Raw genomic sequence first — 14,561 nt, forward strand, 5'->3', positions numbered from 1 at the left:
CTGTAGATCTCTTCTTCTGATTATATATTTGAAAATATGTTTGTCTCTTCAGGCTTGTTTCAGTGTATGGAGAAAAGCACTGAGGGAAGGGAAAATTCTCCAGAATTTTTGCTGGTTGTTGAAATGTGCAGTGTAAACAAAGTATATTGAGTCTGATCAGATGATGGATTTCTTGTGACTTAAAATTTTTACTGATATCATTAGAGACGTTAAAAAATGGCTTTCTTGGGATTTGGTGATTAAATCTGCTGAAAATGTTGCATGCTTGTCAGCATCCTCATTGTCGTGATGATAGTTTTATTGTAGTTTCCAGACGTGACTTGGACGTGAAACAAAATGCACAGTGGAACGTGCTTAATGTCAGCTGGTGGATTTTGTGTCCAAGTGCTTTGTGGAAGCTCTGTGTGTCAAGGTGGTATTGTAGCATTTAATGCTAATGGATTGGCATGTTAAGTTATCCTAAATGAAGTTGCCATCTCAGGCGAACTGTGGCTTCTGAACAATTGGGATTTGAAACTTTGTTACTTGGTATCAGCAAAGCAAACTGTAAAACGTGACATGTTTCTACTGTATAAATCATTTATATGGTTTTCATGCAGATTTGGTGGGTGATAGAACACTGTGTGTTCAACTTTGTATGGAGAGCTTTTTTTTTTCTGTAACTTTTACATATGATTTTTATTTCAGCTGAAAAGTAAGTTGGAAAAAAGAAAAAGGACCATCAGCTCTTATTTTGGTGTTCAAGAGCACTGTCTGATTTTGGAGAGAGGGAGTTAGTGTCACACTTTCATCAAATCTGCTAAAGGATGAAAGTGGTTTCCCTGTCACCCCATTAGAAATCTAGGCAGCCTGGAAAACTTTCATTAGTGGGTGAAATGCAGCTGTTTACTTAAGAGAGAAATGCATTTAGGGAACACTTATTTGGGGAACCAAATAGAAGTCCCAAATGTATTTTAATTGCTCCAAGCATGATCTATTAAGCGATGAGCTGCCAAGGTCTTCTTTCTACTTTTTCAAGGAAGCATTCTGGGACTGATGTAAATCAATAAGGGTTGAAACAAAATCCTTCCATTGACTTAATTTCGGGAGGATGTTAGTACATTTTTTTTTTTTTTCCTCCATAAATATCTAACATTATCCTGGGTATAGGGTACAATGGGAAAACACATTTGGGACTTGTCACACTGAAGTGTACTGTAACTGTTGTGATGCACCAAAATTAATATGCAAGTCTCTCCTTGCTGATAGGTATAGAAGCCTGCATCTCCCATCTGGTCCTGGCTCAGGGCATTTTGTGCACATGTAGTATGGGGCCTCTGACTGTATAATATAACCCCAAGTGAGGCTCAGTGGCAGCTGGGATAACATCAATTGGTCATGCTTTGCTGCCATTCATTTTAACTTGAACTCTAGCCGTCATGGAGATTATTAAATTTATAATGATATATGTAAGACCCATTTTAATGACTCTGCATGCTTGGCTGAGCTCTCTCACTTCTGTTTGCAAAACAAGTCTTAATAGAGTATTACATTTCCTATAGAATTTTCCAGGGAAAGGTTACTGGTGAGAGCTTTGCTTAGACTTGGGTTTACTGAGAAGAATAGGTTTGGAATGCAAATGTGGATGCAACTCAGTTGTTATTGTAGAGGTGATAGTAATATAATCTTTGGTGTTCTTCTGCCAATCTCAGAATTTTAAGCTAAAGTGGACGTGTGATCAAGGGCCATTAAAATTAATCATCAGTAGACAGTGGAATGAGGCTTGTGCTGGAAGAAATAAGACCAAGTTTGTGTTAAATTGTGCAAGTGCATTCTCCCTTTTACAACAATATGTTCTGTGGACATCAAGTCAACTGTTGTTTAATGTTTTTTATGCTGTTAAGAAGTCACTGTGTATATGTATACCAATCAATGATGCGTCTGGCGTGTCCCAAGTAAAATACAGAAAGCTAGGTTTGCATTTGTGGTGTAGTAATTAAGCTTAATTTGCCTCTTTTCTTATTGTCTTTCTAGCTATCTATTTAGTAGCTATAGTGATTAAAGCAAGGCAAGATATAGTATTTGTGCTTATTTTCTAGAGGTATGAGTTGGTTTTGAGTGTTGGCTTATCTTCGAGAACTACAAACTGGGTTGTGTCTGACACTGCTGAAATCAGCAGGAGCAGGTTCTTTTTACTCATCACTTGCTTAGCTTTCCAGGTTGAGTTTAAGATGACTCTAGTATGATGCTCAGGATAGAATCACATCTGTCTACGTAACTTACATTGGCTCTAGTGGGAATAACATAGCCAAATTCAATGCATGTTGTACTATACCAGTGAAACATTTGATCAGGTTTAATAACCATGTAAGTGGACCATCTGAAGGCAGTAGGATTCCTAACATGAATACTAATGTGAACAAAGTGACAAGGCTTTTACCAATATATAACCTTGACAGCCTTTAAATTTAGGAGTGACATAGTCCGTGCTATAGACTTACTGAGTTTGTGTATAGGTTATTCCTTTGGTATCAGAAATTGATGATTGCTCACAACCAGTAAATTCACAGGTGTTTTTTTCTTGAAGAAGAGGCTTGAAATCACTATAGTGCAGGTAAGAATGGCTGCTAAAATAATCGAGTTAGGTACATTTCAAATTATTCTGTGTCATGAAAATTTAATACTGCCCTGTGTTCTGATTAAATGCATTTTCTGCTGGTGAGTGAGATGGAATATTTCTTCAGTTAATTTCCATTCCTCTTTCCCACTCTTCCTGACTTCTAATTCAGATCTGTAGCTCCGAGTCAGTGGGATGTTGTAAAGAAATGTGAATGTGCAGTAGTGACAGAAGTGTCTTTGCACAGCCTGAATGAGCCCTCTTTGACTCAACAATGAGTAAAAATACAATTGTGAGATGAATTTAGACTTTTGAAGGATCTCTGTAAATGTAGATTTTATGCTTCATGTGCTCTGTTGTCCAGCTAAACTTTTAGTTCTAATAAAAGCTGAAAATCACCAGATGAGCAGAGCTTTATTTGTACCTGCCTTGTGTATTGGGCTAGGAGGTTTTAGGAAGGAGGACTTTGTTGTCAGCATGAAAGCAGCATGCTAATATTGCACCTCGGAGCTTGTAGGTGGTTGGTTGCTTTTTTTGTGTGGGTTTTGGTTTTCTTTTGAATGAAGCATGTGTGAGCTCCAGTTTTATAGTGTTAAAAGCAGACTAACACGTTTTCATGGGGCGTCTTCTCTCTCGACTTGAAACAGTCGTCATGATCCACATGACTGGAGCCATATGCTACAGCCTTCTCTTGGGTTTTGTTATGCTTTGCCTGTGTTGTTGTTATTATCAATATGCTTCATATTTGCTTGAGGATACTTTGCTGCTACCTTTCTATCAAAATCAGGTTAAAGAGCATAAGTGGTCTTGCATGTATTGCCCTTCACCTGTGGAGAACTTGTGTTATTTACAGTGGGGTAATGTTGGCTGTGTACTGTGTTTATTAGTAGATTCTTGTGCTGAGACATTAATGCAATTGATTGGTGCTATGCTGTTGAGCCAGTGTGAAAGCACTCGAGTATAAGCACTTCAAAATAGCAGCAAGGCTCACCTTTGAAATGAAAGTAAGCTGCTTGGTGGTGTTTTGATGATGTAACTAACTGGGCTTTCAGAGAAAAAGAAATGCATTAAGAATTCTCTGAGCAAGAGAATTAAGAGTATGGCATATCCTCACCTTCATTTTGCAAATGTTTAAAACCTTCTGTAAACATACAAATCTCTGTCAGATATTAGTTCCTGGCTGTGGAGTTTATGTTTTTATTCTTGAGGTTAAGTTCGTTAGTGAATCTGCTCCAAAACTGGTAATAACAGAATTGGATTTGGGAGGCTTAGTTAAATGGACTGGCCTTGGTGATCTGTCGAAGGCTTGGCTCTTCTTTAAGTCATAAATTTTCTTTTAACATGCTCCCAAAACCCATTTTGTGGGTGTGCTCTGTGTGACTATTTTAAACCATTCTTGAAGAAACTGGCTTAAAGAAACAGGTAGTTCAGTTCTTTGCAGTGATGCAGATTTGCGCCTTGATGATTATTGTTCTGTTTCCTGTTTAAAGGTCTTTCTGGTTTTAATGAGTTGTACGAGAGAGTGTGATTTTTGTTATTGCCAGTCTTTCCCCAGTCAGGCTGTGGTCTTAAAGACATTTCCTGGATTGTCCAAATATTTATGTAAGGTAAAGAGTGAATCTTGCTATTAGCTGATGTCTGTTGTATTATTTGTCTACTTAAAGAAATTTTGCAAAGCTCTTTAAAATTAAGAGGTGATTTGTTTCTAACTTGTGTAAATTTACATTGGGATGTGATACAGAAGATCTGTGGTGATGTAAACAAAGCAAAGATTAAACTCCATGTGGTGAACCTCATGTACTTGAGGTCTCTGTAGCATAGTCTCATCTAGAATGGATTCAGGTGTATGACTGGTATGACTGAGGATTTGATAGCTTACCTCCATATGTCTTCAGTCTAATTTCAAAGGTAATGAAACCAAAAGGCTCAAGCAGTTAATACGGGTAAATGCTATGTCGTATAATATGTATTCTTTATAGAATAAAGAACACTTGTTTCAGAAGAAAGTGAATCTCTGATGTCAAAAGGGAAAAGCCTGCTACATTTGTGTCAAAAATGGGTAGCCCGATGCTGTGGAGACCTCCATGCCTAGTAAGAAATTCTCTTATTACTGGCTAGATTGCAGAAAACTTGTCAGATTCCGAAGTGTTCTTGGGAATGTTCCCGCAGCTACAAAATGCACCTTGTATATCCTCTCCTTCTTTCACAGTGACTCAGCTGAAATGGCTGTATTGCCCTCATTCTTCCTGTGATTAAGATGTAGCAAAACTATGTTTTCTGTGCCATGGGATGCCTTTCCCCTGATGCACAGCTTCAGAAGCCAACCCCACCCTGCAGTCCTTCCCCATGTGAATGTCCCATGCAAATCACTGAGGTTCAGGTACTGCAGAAATTAGCCCTATGTGATTTTCGTCATTTACTAGGCTGGGTGGCCCTCAGGCTGTGCAATAACAGGTACAAGTAGGTAAACATTAGGAGTTGTGTTGTTCATTGTTTCTTGTGAAGCAAGTGTGACTCTTAGCTAATACACACTAGAACTCATTAGCATGGAAGTTAGAAAAATGTTCATTATTATGCAAATGGATACCCTCTGGCTTTGAAGTGATTGTCATATGGAATAATGTGGTGGCCATGATATTAAATTATTGGAAACCTTAATAGCTGGGAAATTTATATTGGACAGTCAGATACTGTCTCATGATATCTGTGCCTGGAAGCAAATTTGATATCCTGGAGGTCCGCTATCTATTTTGATATTGCTGGTGAAGGGAGTGGTACGAAAGAGAATAGGAGAAAAGGGGAAGTGTAAAGGAAAGAATGATAATTTGGACTTATTTACTATTTAGGGCATATTGCAAAGCTAAGAGCACCTCAGGGATCCTTCAGAAAGGGAGGCATTAGGGAGAGGCAGCCATGCGCTTGTCAGTATTTATATTTAGGCACCCAGTGTTAGGGTTTTTCTTCTGGTTGATCAGAGTCTAGTTTGACAGCTGTGGTTCAGATTTATTTATGCTTGCATACTACTGCAGTTCATAACTCTAAAAACAAATGTTCGGGACAACTTTCTGTAGTAGCAAAGCTATAGCAGATTCTGCCACAAAGAAATCTGATTTCTGTATTGCAGTGTAGATCCAGTACTGCAGGTAACTTGAAGCAGGTTTACTGCTGCAGTTTGTGGCTCAGTAATAGGTTCACAGTGCAGATGAAGGAGCTTTTAGTGAGGGTGAGAAATGTGTGTGGTTCCTAGCTATCTATTTCTATTTGAAAAGCATCCTATGTTGCTGTATGCGTTCTAGGTCATATGTTGTTTTCAAAGGATTGCTAAAAAGAATAGAATGTAACAGGTGAAAGCTGATACTTGCTTCTAAAATTGTTCAAGGTTACATTGGTCTAACTCTAAAACGTAGAAGATTGCTGTTGTAAGTTAACTTATTCTTCCAACCTGAAATCCCCTGCTAGATTAGTCTTACTGTTCTTTGTTTTTTAGATCAAGTCATAATTGCCTTTTTATTTTGAAGGGATAGTACATCTGAGTTTCTTGCACTGTACAAAGGCAAGTGCATCTGCCGTTACTTGCACTGAGCTATTTTGTCCATCAGACGTCAGAACTGTGGTCTGAGGTGGAAATGGAATGTATATAGCATGAGAACACTGGGGCTGTTCAGCCTGGAGGAAGAGCAGCTGCGTAGAGACCTCATAGCAGCCTTCCAGTATTCGAAGGGGACCTACAAGGATGCTGGAGAGGAACTGCAGCAGAAACTGTAGCGACAGGACAAGGGGTGATGGATTTAAACTTAAACAGGGGAAGTCCAGGTTAAATGTAAGGAAGAATCTGTGAAGGTGGTGAGATGCTGGCACAGGTTGCCCAGAGAAGCTGCGGCTGCCCCATCCCTGGCAATGTTCAAGGCCAGCTGGGTGGGGCTTGGAGCAACCTGGTCTAGTGGAAGGTGTCCCTGCCCATGGCAGGGGGTTGAGACTGAATGAGCTGTAAGGTCCTTTCCACCCATAAGCATTCTGTGATTCTGTAATTGTAGAGGAGATGGAGCCAGTGTAGATACCTAGACCTTTCTCCCATTTCTCAGGAGCTTCCTGCAGCTTCTGATAGGGAATCAGACCTGGCTTTGGAAGTCTACTGAGAGGCTCCTGCAACGTTCCCATAGCAGTAGAAGTCACTGAGAGGATGCACTTTGTTTTTTCAAAGGCTGTCCTTCATCCTCTTGAAAGGAATGATCTGGCTTACAAATTAATTTGTCCTTGCAGCATTGGGAAAAAATAGCATAGAATTGAAGACCGTGATTCCTTTTCTTTCTAACAGAGTATGATGCATGGATGTCTCTTGAGGCTATTGCATATTGATGGTAATAAATATGTACTCAGGCTTGTTTAGCTGTTTTTCAAGTGTTCTGCAGTAAAAAAGGAGTTGTGTTTGAGGGAGCTGAAGGGCAGGAGAGTAGCTTCTGAGATCTGATCAGAGAGTGAGTTGAAAAATCGATAGAGACAAGGTAAGTTTGTTTTTCAAAACTTCATTTATTGGTGGAAATGAGAACTCTATGTGCTGCACGCATTCAATTTGCAGTTTATTTTCCAAGTCTTTCAGTTCTTCCTTGTGATGACAGCAGTGACTATCAGATCTTCAGTAACTTGGAGGATTTGTTGTGGATAAACAACATGCATCTGATCGGACTACTCCAAAAATTTAACAAGGCAGATGGAATTGCCTATGTTACTTTGTTGTCTCCCTTTGAAATTTTCTAATTCAGATGCACAGTTTTCTTCATTGATTTTTTTTTTGCTGTATTGTGTCAAAGTAATGAATTTTTTACATGTCTTCAGTTAAGTACTGTGATATTCAAAATTACGAAGTAAATCCTGTGAATGCAGTAGAAATCTGAGAGGTTAGAAACTGGAGAGATCCCAGAACTGCTAGACCTTGGGCAAGGGAAGTTGGATTGTAGTTAAATTTCCTGTGAGATAGGCAGGCAGCTGGACTTCAGTTCCACTATCATTCCAGTAGTCCACAATATGAATGTTAAACCAAACAAAAACTAGATGGTGGTAGTTCAGTTATTGAAAGCGCATCTTTTCCATATCAGCCTTGTTCAAAATCAATATAGGATATTAGAAAGGAGTGGAAGTTGGACCAGCTATGTCTTAGTAGCATGAAGTAATGCTTTAATGTTATTTAGACTGATAGCTCATGTCCTAATGAATGGAGAAACTGTCACCAAGCGCCACAGAATCAATGGAAAAGACCTTTCAGATTAAGACCAACCTTTATCCGAAGACTAGAAGAAGATCTTTCTTTCTAGGTAGGCAGATGATTGGTTTTGTAAGAGCCTGGAACTTTAAATCTTGATGGTGGGTGCTCTCATGTAATTCACTGTATTTGCATTACCTGAATGTGAAGTGAAGGTGTTTAATGCTTCGACAGAATCAAAATGAGCCAGAAAATACATACTTCATAAAGAGAGTCTTGACTGTTGCTCGTGTAACATGGAGAGGCAATATCCTTCAAAGATAAGGTGTCAAATACGAATCTACACAGTTCTCCTAGCCCACAACATGTTTTTGAGGGGAGCTCATAAGATAACGTTAGACTTCTGCATCTTGGTCTTTCCTATCTATAACACAGGGTAATAGTGATCTTAAAAAGCATTTTGGGACCTCCATATGACAGAGTTACATGACATTAGCAGAAAATCTTGAGTTTCTAAGCATACAATAATGGCATTAACACAATGTCTGGTGGATAAGATTCTGTATTTATCTTTATCTGGTTTGCAGGTAATAGATGTAGTAATCTTACTTGCAGGTTAAAGATGTAGCTACATCTATAAACTTGCAGCATATAGATACAGCTGTTAGATTATTTTTTTTTTTGTTTATAAGCATATCTCTTTATAAAGTAGAATATTAGTTTCTGGTAAGTGGAAATAATAGGAGGAAAGATACAGCTCTTTTGTTCAGGAGGAGTGTGTGAAGTGCTGAGGTGCAAAAGAAAAACCTTGCTCCCTTCATTGTTGTAGGATCTCAACTGGCAAGTGCTGCAGTCCAACCTGTGTATGTTCCAATAGCAGGAGGCATCTTTGGACCCTTACGAGATAGTTCAAACAAAAAACCTCTTCAGAATCTGTGTGTGCATAACATGGGTTGGACTGCTGGGTCTGCTGCTACCTTGCTGCTGTAGCTTTGCATTTCAAGGGCTAACATGTCCTTTAGATGACTCCTTCAGTGATGAGAATAGCTGAGACACATAGCTTCCAGTATTGGATTCCAATTGGATTAAGAATTATTTAGGGCTTTATTTTGGAGAGGGGCATTATTTTAAAGTGAATCTGGATGGCAGTGTGGCCCTTTGTGGCTCTTAGGCAATGTGGCACCAAGGTCCTCAGTTGATCTTATGATCAGGAAGAATAATAAGATGATGGAGGATGGGAAGGTGGAGGAGAACTGGCTTGTGTTTCAGTTTTTGTGGGGGTTTTATTGTTGCTGTCAGTAAAATGGTAGTTAGAAATAATCTTAGAATTTAGACTCTTAGAATCTTAGAAACTTGGAAGTTGGAGATAGTCTTTATGAATGAAGGGAAATACTTGTTCTAGTCTTGCAGATTAGAAGACATGGTAAGCAATAGGAAAGCAAATACAATGCAGGCATGCACCTCATTAGGAAATTTGCTTAAAAATTGAAGTATATGCTTGTCCTTATTTCTAAAAAAATACCCTCCAGAATACCCAACCAAACAAGGCAACCCCCCAAACCAACAACCCCCCCCAAAATATTCTCCATATAGTCTGTAAATTGCTGTTAAATGTTCCATAGATGGCTTTTAATTTGTGTATTGAAGTACAGACAGTTCCTGTTGGTACCAAGTGTTGATGAGTTCTGGACGATGGATGCATTCTCCTTCCCTCATCCCTTTCATTTCTTCTGCCTTAAGGTGATATGACTAATAAACATTTGCTGCACAGCAAATGATCAAAGCTTTTGGTCTGATGTTTTGAATGGTTTACAGGTTTAGACATGCTGGCCAACTTATCTGACTAGGTGCCTTCAAAATAAACCTCTAATTTCCTTGATAGTCTTCATGATTTTGGAGATGGCAGTCATGTGGTCTCTTGCATCCTGCTTTCTGTGAACTACAGGAGCAGTTACAATTTCAGCTTCTACAATGTGAGCCTTTTCAGTAGGTGTACTTAAAATATTCAGAGCTGGGGAAAGTAATTTTCCTTTATTTTTTGCAGTGAATTTTGTATGAGTGGGAGAGTGTCGGCTAGGGAATGCTCTAAGAGGACAGAGTCCAATCATGCCTGTAGTGTGGGGGAATAAGCAAGAGGAATTAGAGATGTGTGCATGCCTATTGGGGATATGATATAATAGGTATCACAGAAACAGGGTGGGATGGCTCCTATGACTGGAGTGTTGGAATGGAAGGCTACAGGCTCTTTAGAAAAGACAGGCCTGGCAGGTGGGGAGGGGGAGTTGCCCTTTATGTTAGGGATAGGCTGGAGACTATGGAACTCTGTCTGGGGACAGGTGATCATTTAACAGAGAGTTTGTGGGTCAGGGTTAAAGGGAGAACAGCTCTGGAAGACATTACTGTGGGGATCTGTTACAGACCGCCTGATCAAGAGGACTCTGGATGAAGCACTCTATAGAGAGATAGGAACAGCCTCACACTTGCAGGACCTTGTTCTCATGGGGTACTTCAGTCACCCTGATATCTGTTGGAGAGATGGTACAGGCTGGCAGAAGCAATCCAGGAGGTTCCTCGATTCTGTGGAAGACAACTTCCTTCTGCAAGTAATAGAGGAGCCGACAAGGAGAGGTGCCATGCTTGACCTTCTGCTCACCAACAGGGAGGGGCTGGTTGGAAATGTGATGTTCCAGAGCAGCCTTGGTTTTAGCGATCATGAGATGATCGAGTTCGAGATCCTCAGGGCTGTGAGAAGAATGTGCAGCAAGCCCTGGACTTCATGAGAGCAGACTTTGGCCTGTTCAGGAACCTGCTTAGTAAGGTTCCATGGGATATAGCCCTAGAGGGCAGCGGGGTCCAAGACTGTTGATTGAAGTTCAAGGGCTACAAGCTCAGGAGTGTTGCATGCCAACTAGAAGGAAGTGCAGCAGGAGCGCCAGGAGACCTCCTTGAATGGATAAGGAGTTGCTGAGGAAACTTCGAGGGGGGGAAAAAAGAGGCTTATAAAAGGTGGAAGCAAGGACAGGCGGCCTGGGAAGAGTACAGGGATGTTGTCTGGGAAGCTAGAGACCAGGTTAGGAAAGCTAAGGCCCAGTTAGAATTAAACTTAGGTAGGGGTGTGAAAGATAACAAGGAGGGATTCTATAGGTACATTGCAAATGAAAGACAGACTAGGGACAATGTGGCCCTTCTCTGGAAGCTATCAGGAGAAATGGCTACCCTGGATTGGAAGAAGGCTGAGGTTCTGAATGACTTCTTTGCCTTGGTCTTTTCTAGCAAATGCTCTGACCACACCACCCAAGTCTTGGAAGGCAGATGCAGGGACTGTGAAAATGAAGACCTTGGGCCCACTGTAGGAGAGGATCTGGTCTGAGACCATCTTAAGGACCTGAATGTGCACAAGTCCATGGGACCTGATGAAATCCATCCAGGGGTCCTGAAGGAGCTGGTGAATAAAGTTGCTAAGCCACTGGCTATCATATTTGAAAAATCATGGCAGTCAGGTGAAGTTCCTGATGACTGGAAAAAGGGAAATATAACCCCCATTTTCAAGAAGGGGAAAATGGATGACCCTGGCAATTACAGAGCAGTCAGTCTCACCTCTGTGCCTGGCAAAATGTTGGAGCAGATTCTCCTGGAAGGCATGCTAGGCACATGAAAATCAACAAGGTGCTTGGTGACAGCCAGCATGGCTTCACTAAGGGGAAATCCTGCCTGACCAATTTGGTGGCCTTCTATGATGGGGCTACAGAACTGATGGACAGGGGTAGAGCAGTTGATGGATTTGTGTAAAGCGTTTGACACTGTCCCGGATGACATCCTTGTCTCTAAATTGGAGAGACACCAATTTGATGAATGGACCACTCGGTGGATTAAGAACTGGCTGAAGGGCTGCATGCAAAGAGTTCTGGTCAATGGCTGGAGACCAGTAACGAGTGGTGTCCCTCAGGGATCAGTGTTGGGACCGGTCTTGTTCAACATCTTCATTGCTGACATGGACAGTGGGATTGAGTGCGCCCTCAGCAAGTTTGCCGACGACACCAAGCTGTGTGGTTTGGTTGATACGCTGGAGGGAAGGAATGCCATCCAGAGGGACCTGGACATGCTTGTGAGGTGGGCTGATGCCAACCTCATGAAGTTTAACCATGCCAAGTGCAAGGTCCTACACCTGGGAAGAAGCAATCCCAGGCACAGCTACAGCCTGGGCAGAGAAGAGATTCAGAGCAGCCCTGCAGAGAAGGACTTGGGGGTGCTGGTCCATGAGAAAATGAACATAAGCCAGCAGCGTGCACTCGCAGCCCAGAAAGCCAACCGTATCCTGGGCTGCATCAAAAGAAGCGTGACCAGCAGTTCCAAGGAGGTGATCCTGCCCCTCTACTCTGCTCTCGTGAGACCTCACCTGGAGTATTGTGTGCAGGTTTGGCGTCCTCGGCCTAAAAAGGACATGGATCTGTTGGAACAAGTCCAGAGGAGGGCCATGAGGATGATCAGGGGACTGGAGCACCTCTCCTATGAAGACAGGCTGAGAAAGTTGTGGCTGTTCAGCCTGGAGAAGAGAAGGCTGCTTGGAGACCTCATAGCAGCCTTCCCAGTATCTGAAGGGGGCCTATATGGATGCTGGGGAGAGACTCTTCCTTAGGGACTGTAGTGATAGGACCAGGGGTTATGGGTTAAACTTAGGGGAAGTTTAGATTGGATATAAGGAGGAAATTCTTCCCTGTGATGGTGGTGAGGCACTGGAATGGGTTGCCTAAGGAAGCTGTGAATGCTCCATCCCTGGTGGTGTTCAAGGCCAGGTTGGACAGAGCCTTGGGTGACATGGTTTAGTGTGTGGTGTCCCTGCCTGTGGCAGGGGGGTTGAATCTAGATGATCTTGAGGACCTTTCCAGCACTAACTGGTCTATGACTCTATGATTCTTAGCCTTGGCAAGTATTGGGTGTGTTAATACTGGTAGAGGTCCTTAATTTACCTAGTAGCTTACCAGGCTTGCATCTCTTCCTGGGGTCAGGAGAATGCCCGCCCCCCCCCCCCCCCTCCATCCCGGATGAACCTCAATTTATGCTATTAACAACCTCACACCGCATGAAGTGCTCCAGTGAATATTGTAGCTGCTGCCCTAGCTGACCAGCTGGGGGTGTGCCTTCTGAAGAGAGGCAATAAAAAGTCTGTTAGTGTGGTCCTCAGAGGTTACAACAGGATGTAGTTATGTTATTTCTTTAAGGCTTGCATGTGTTTTTAGTGAACTTAAAGGATGTCCAGTTTTCGTGCCCAAATTCTTTTGGTAGTTTGGAATGTTTGATTTTCTTCTGAAAGAGAACACTATGCTGAAATCACTCTATTGCAAATCAATTCCTATAATGCATTGCAAGTTAATTCCTATAATGAACATTAGTGGTATCTTTTGTTGCCAATTAAAATTAGTAACCGAGAGTGCTCTTTACATTATTATAGTTAACTTCTGGTCTTTTATACATTCCTACAAAACTAGAATGGGGATCCCAGCTTAGGTTTTTTTTGTGGTATCTAAATAATGAAACCAGTCAGTCTTGATTTGTGCCTGATTGCTGGATAAAGGCTGTTTATTTTTATTAGTAATATAGTGCCTTCTCCTTTGTAGATCATGTCAAAGGTAACAGAAAACAAGGTTGTGACTGTTTAAGAGCTTAGTTCCATTCTTAATGCTTGAGAGGAGTACATAACTGTGTGCTTGATCAGATTATTTGAAGTCAAGTCTTACACACAGTAAAGTGAAGATATTGAAGTCTCTGCAATCCAAGCACATTGTCAGTCGGAATGCACTGCCACGTATGCCATGTTAACAGAGAATGTAGTGCAGTTAAACCCTTCTGAAATCTAGGCTTTCATGAGGCAGATCTAGGCAGTATGTCAGATGTTGAGTGTTGAATTTGGGAAGCCAAAAAACTCTGTATAACTATTGATAACTAGATGTCCTTCCACTGCCCCGACCTTCTTTTTGGCCACCTGCCTGGGTTTTATAATGAGTGGTTATCTTTGCAACCTTTCACATTGTTGACAGTGGTTAATAATGTGTTGTGCATACTTTCATTGCATCAAGTAGCAATTTTTGGGGTAATGGGAAAAGAATATCAAATTAGAGGACTAATGTTACTCATTTCACACACTGTAATTAGAGTTTTGCTTTTGGGAAAGCAAGGAGATGAGTAATAGTTTAGAGCATGATTTATATGTAAGTATGGGAGTAGAGTATTGGATTGTTCAGAGTTTCCCAATGTATAGTGACTGAAATAAGAGCATTTGAACATAAAAGCATATTTTAAAAGGATTTTACTGTGAGGAAGAAAATCTTTTAAGTCTTTATGCCTCATATACCCTTTTAAATGTTAAATCATGTAGTGATAGCAAATGTTTGTAAAAATGAGATGACTATGTCTCAGAAATCTTGGTTTTATAGGAAAACTACTTGAAATTGCCACTGTGTTCGCTGAGGAGTACCCAATACTAGATACTTATCTCCTTAGGCAGTATGTCAAATCTCTAGAGCTGGTGATACGATTAAAAGATGAGTACAGTTGTCATACTTGGGTACCTTTCATGTAACTAAACTTCCTTCAGTTGCCATTAGATATATATATATGTATTTAAATTGATGGCATTTAACCTGAAGTTGGACTTTTTTTCTTTCAGATAGCATTGAAGTAGTTTGCACCTTACTCTACTTACTCAAGTGGAACTGAACTGTAGGACAGGTCACCTATGCTGATTTTCCACGCCATTTTTTCCTGAAATTA

The sequence above is a fragment of the Neopsephotus bourkii genome, unplaced genomic scaffold, assembly GCF_033783945.1.
Source record: "Neopsephotus bourkii isolate Nb327-2 ecotype Australia unplaced genomic scaffold, CSIRO-AGI_Nbou_v1 NB_768, whole genome shotgun sequence".
NCBI lineage: Eukaryota > Metazoa > Chordata > Aves > Psittaciformes > Psittacidae > Neopsephotus > Neopsephotus bourkii.